We start from the raw sequence: 6,044 nt of genomic DNA, 5'->3' as shown, positions 1-6,044 counted from the left end.
TGTATGTGGCCATTTCAATCATAATTTTTTCACATTAATACTTAGTTTATATAGGGAACTAATTGCGTATGATATTAAACCTTTGTATTGAATGAAAAATAAGTAGATTCCTTGAGTCCCTAGATTTACCATAGATTCATTCCATGCAACTAACAACATCTTTTAGATTTCTTTGTTTAATTTATAACAATTTCTTTCTGGTGTTATAGGTGGACAAAACTATACACCCTAAGAAAATTATCAAGAATTAATTATCAAGTAGATAATATTTTGTTGTATATCGAATTTCCATATATAAGTCTTCCACAAAAGAAAAATCCATATACAAATTAAGGTATCTGGTCTAATAAATAGCCATGCTCAAGATTGAATCATTTAATGCTACATTTACTAAATATTAGGTTTAGGGAAAAAAATATGAAGTAATAATTAGTGAAATTGTGGAATAGAAAAGGATTTACTTATAATTTAACAAAAAAAATATAATCTATTGCCCCCAAATGATGCTCAAAATCAGCACAACAATTAAAAGAAAAAAGATGAAACATGGATTTTTTAAAACTAATAATTGTTTCTCATCAATGCCTTTTGCATGCCTCGCTAGTTGTGAATCTATGTTAATCAATTTAGTGACAACTAAGATATATTATGAAATCCCTTCAACCCTAAAAATTTGATTCAATCATTTTCGTACAGGTAGGAAGTATACAAACAAACTTAGAATGTCATTTCCTTGGATTCTATAAAGGTTTTTATTATTGGTAACCAATTCTCTTTCATTCTACTTGCATGATTCTACATTTTGTATTCATATCCACTAGTGCAATGGAAGAAAATCATTAGATAAACTCTAACTATCATTTATAATTTGATGGATGTTCGCAGATTTTTCAAAAGATACCATTTTTGTACCCTTTGGGAGTAAAAGTAAAATAACCACTTGCAATTGCTAACTACTCGATTTTGACAAGTGCATCTACTAATATAATGGTTGTCATTTGAGTGGACCTCATTTTCTTACTATTTAAAAAAAAAAAAATTCAAAAAAACACCCACCTAAAGTCTAAGAAGCTAGTGAAAATTTGAAAAAGAAATAAGACACACTAATAATCAAATGGAGGCTTGCATACTTCTTGTGCCTCCTGAAAAATCTAGTCAACTTATATAGAAGAATATAATTACTGAGATGGATTCTATGATTTTGACCTTTCTTCTTAACAATGGAACATTTTAAGACTCTTCTTGGAGGTTGACATCTTTCATTGACCAGATTCTTTACCATTCACAAAAAATTGAATGAATTTCCTATGTTTGAATTTGTATATAATGAGATGCTATTATAAACTATTTGTCTTAATGGAACTTTGTTGTTAATTGTCTTTGTAAGGTTGTAGATTGGATATCGCTACTTTTCAATCTTCACAATTTCTTAGCTTGTAATGATAATTTGATTTGACTTTTCTAGTTAGCTTTTCCTTAATATTTTGTGTTTTATTTATTTCTAGTTTTTTTTAATTCTTAGAGTTGATAAGTTTATGGAAGATGTTCTTCAATTATAGCTACTTAGACTCTAATGATTAGTATTATGGTTCTCTATATAATATTTTTATCTTTTTACCAAAATTATAATACCAAGAAAATGAATAAATTTTTAGCTTTCTCACACTAACAAATTGAAAAAACGGCTCGAAATTATCTGAAGGCAGAAGATTAAAATCTCCCTTCGTAACAAGGACTTCAAATATAAACAGCCAGTCTTTAAGAAACAACGTATAAGTAGCGTTGGTACAAGGGCCTCCACAAGTACTCCCTCGAGTATACGTCCAAACTACAAATTCCACAAACTTGTTAAAGCTATGAATAGTACTAAAATACACGGAATCAGTTGCGAAACGGAATTAACATTCACCGCCTACAAAAACGCGGAACATCCACCGAAGCCTGATCAATGCTTTGTGTCACCATGATATAGCAGTCATATTGGGCAACGTCTACCCAGCACCTAAAATTTGCCATTGACCATGTTTAATAATTAGTTGAAAAAAAAAAACTTGTTATATTTTAATTTTTAATGGTCAAATGGTAAGTGTGGGTGCTGCATAGACCATGGCGTCATATTGTGGTATATAAATTCAGATCCTCCATTATCTAACACCTCGTATTCACTTTCCTCCCTTATCCAAATCTCTACGTCACTATTGCAATCACGCATTCATTCGATTCGACATTGAAAGCTAGCATGGCCTGCTCGACCTGGAAAGTAAACAAGAGTTGGGTATCACTATCCTTTAAAGCCTCAATGTTGTGGTGGAGCACGGTGTATTCTCAGCTTGATCCAAACTTTTACAATGAGACATGTCCGCAAGCATTGCCATAGTGAAAGCCTCAATACAGCAAACGCTGGATCAAGAACCCAGAATGGGTGCTTCTCTTCTACGCCTTCACTTTCATGACTGTTTTGTTAACGTAATACCTTCTTTTCAACTCTTCTTCCCTCATTTTTTTTTATCACTTCTCTTGTGCATTGCGATTATGTTAACATGGTCTTCGTTTTAGGTTTCGATGCGGCTTTCAGGGTTGCGATGGATCTGTTCTCCTGGACGACACCCCGACTTTCACAGGATAGAAAAGTGATGGAGCTAATGTCAATTCACTCAGGGGATTCGAGGTGATAGATAATATCAAGAACCAAATGGAGAATGTGTGCTCTCATGGAGCTGTATCCTGTGCTGATATTTTGGCAGTAACCACTCGTGACTCGGTTGTCCAAGTAATTATTATTCCGGACTTTTACCTACAAATCGTTCCCTATTTACTTACATAACTCATTCTACATTTGTGTTTGTAATTACTAGTTGGGAGGTCCAAGCTGGACTGTAATGCTTGGAAGGCGAGACTCGAGGAGTGATAGTCTGAGTGATGCAAACAACAACCTTCCAGGGCCCTTTTCGAGCCTTACTTCTCTCATCTCCGCATTCCAAGCCCAAGGACTTTCTGGTAAGCGACTTTACTACCGTCTATTTTCCTTGACAAGAAAGCCGTACCGATTACTTATTTTAGCTTAATGTGTACCTGTAGGAGCTCATACGATTGATCAAGCCAGTTGTCAATTCTTTAGAAGTCGGATCTACAATGAATCCAAGATCGACATGAAATTTGCAGCTTCTTTGCAGAAAAATTGGCCCTTCAACAGTGGTGCTGGTGACGTCAATCTCGGACCCCTCGACTCTATTATGACTGCTAATGGTTTTGACAACACTTATTACCAAATTTTGAGATCTGAAAAAGCCCTTTTCCACTCCGATCAGGAATTATTTAACGGAGGTTCTGCAGATGCTCAGGTGACAACATACAGCACCGATCAGCAAGCATTTTTCACTGATTTTTCGGCTGCAATGGTGAAGATGGGAAACATCAGACCTCTTACTGGAACGCAAGGAGAGCCTCAAACCAACTGCAGAAGAATCAATTGATGTTTAGTGACGCGGACAAATTGTTTTGCTCCAGGTTCTATTTTCGAAGTGGAAATACTCGAGCTATTTCATATCCGTCTTTGTATTTTAACTTAAATAAATAAAAAATTTATTACGTGACGAAAACTATTTCACTCATTACTTGCGGCGCCCTTATGATGTGAATAATTCGGTATATACATGTTGGTACAATGAATTAACACTACCATATATACATCTTTAAATGAAAAAATCGAATTTTTTAATTTAATTTTTATTAAATTTTTAGGTTTTAATGAACTAGTTTATTATTTTTTATTTTTTATGTTTACATGTTTAGAATATCTTTGATAGCTTCTCAATATTTAGATTTTCAAAGTAAATTGCTCTACAATTTAATTGTTAAGGAATTAGTCATTAATCTTCTTAAGTCACAAATAATAGTTAAATTGATCATTCACACTTGATCAATTTGTATAATGTTAGATGCTCAAAGTTTTTTACATACTCATTATTAAATATCTATACATTAAACTTGACTTAGGACAAAAGCATTTCATTAGCATGGTTTATGGACGTAAGAAATCTACTACATGTGGATTGAGGGGAATAAGAAAATAGGATCAATTAAAGAGGTTTAAGAAAAAAGACATTTAAGAAAAGAGGTATTACATGATCAATCAACATGCATATAAATTGGTATTGTTTAAGGAATTAGTCATTAATCTCCTTAAGCTAAGTCAAACTTTGCACTTATATAAGCTATTTTCTATTAGTGTAAATTTACGAATACATTTAAATTGTACAGCTATATTAAAGGAAATAATAGTGTAGATTATAATATTAGATAATTTACATTGAATGATTAAGGGGAAATTTTTGACTTAAGTGGATTAAATTTGTACCTAGAAAATTACCTTTTCCACGTACTAGTTTTATGTTTATTTTTTAGTATACATGTATTTAAAATTTTATTTGGTCTTTTATAAATTGAAATAAATGTACATAATCTAAAGTTGAATGATGTATCTAAACATGTGTGTATCCTAAAAAAATTCTTTTAAATGCTTTACAATTCAATTTAAATATTTCTTGCAATTTTTGAAGATATAAAATATCTAGTTTTTATTATGTTTAAATAATTGTTAGCCAAAAGAAAATTCCTATTGGAGCTTTCCAAGCCTATGCTAAGAGGACTTAAAAGGCACTAAAATGGGGAAGTAGTAAATGCACATGTTAACAAGAACTTAAGAAGAGATTTTGAGCTAACTAGCCAAAGAAAGTGGGTTATTAATCTAATAGCCAAGCCTTTTCTTTACTTTATCAACCACAATTGTTTGAATCATAGAGAGTGAGGCCTAAAAGAAAGTGAGTATACCCAAAAATAAGAAGACATCTATATGGATGATTGACTTCCAATCAAATTAATCTAGCCAATATCTTTGAGTATGAAAGGAGTGCCAATAACATTTAATTTTTGGACATTTAATATTGGAACTATAAGTTTGAAAGAGTCTATACATTGATTATCTTGAGTCACATTAATCTCCATTTTAATTAGTGCGAGAAAATATCCATTGGTAAATTACCATTAATAAATTGTTGGGATGATTTGGGGGAGAAATTTTAGATCCCACCCTTCATAAAATTTAACATTTCCCTCTCAAATTAAATAAATTTAATTAATTTATTTAATTTTTCACTTCAAATAAATAAAATTAATATTATTTTTCTTATTTTCTCTGTGCATTTGCACCTCACCTTATCCCTCCACCGTATCAATCCATTTGCATCATAGTTCATACCTTCTCTCAACATTTCTCAAGCATTGATTTTTCCTCTTAATCTTTACCATTGATCAAATGTATGTGGAGCATATAAGAATGACCTTCACCCCCTGATTTTCTATCTAGCATTATGGAGCATTTACAATATAGGAAATTATGAGGCATTCTCAATCAAAATCTAGCATCAGTCAAGCATGTATTCTTCATTTTGCAATCATGGTTATGCTATTTTGAAGAGTAATCCACAAACCAAAGCATCGAAGAAGTCTCAAGCAACAATGGAATCTCCTAAGATGTTTTGATGTTATATTGTTTATCATTTTATTTTATGCATACATTGTGGATTGTCCCTATAGACATTATCAATAGTAAAAGTCACAATATAGAAAATTGTGCTAGACCAAGAAGCTAGAATAGGAGCTTCTCTTCTCTACCTTCACTTTCACAACCATTTTTTAAATGCAATACCTTCTTTTATCTCCCCATTTCTTTTTGCCACTTCTCTTGTACACTGTGAACATATTCACACGATGTTGGTTTTGGGTTTGAGTAGGGCTTTTAGGGTTGTGATGGATCTATTCTCTTTGATTACACTATGACTTTCACATGAGAGAAGAGTGTTGAAGCCAATGCCAACTCGGCAAGGGGATTCAAGGTGATAGATAATGTTAAGACCCAAATTGAGGAGGTTTATAGTGGAGTTGTATCTTGTGTTGATTTTTTGGTGGGCTTAAACAACACAGACTAAGTTGTTTTGAATGGGAATGAGATTTGAGATCTGGGAAAGTTCATTTCCTTTCTAATC

The 6,044-nt window shown here is 32.3% G+C and overlaps 1 pseudogene; it reads left to right on the top strand.

Moving 5' to 3' along the window:
- The first annotated feature begins 2,239 nt into the window (after nt 1-2,239).
- On the top strand, nt 2,240-3,473 carry LOC131045656 (cationic peroxidase 1-like; annotated as a pseudogene).
- The last annotated feature ends 2,571 nt before the right edge of the window (nt 3,474-6,044 follow it).

The sequence above is a fragment of the Cryptomeria japonica genome, chromosome 3 (assembly GCF_030272615.1).
Source record: "Cryptomeria japonica chromosome 3, Sugi_1.0, whole genome shotgun sequence".
In the NCBI taxonomy this organism is placed as follows: domain Eukaryota; kingdom Viridiplantae; phylum Streptophyta; class Pinopsida; order Cupressales; family Cupressaceae; genus Cryptomeria; species Cryptomeria japonica.
The sequence above is the reverse complement of the archived record's forward strand: the minus strand, read 5'-3'. Positions and strand labels throughout refer to the sequence as shown.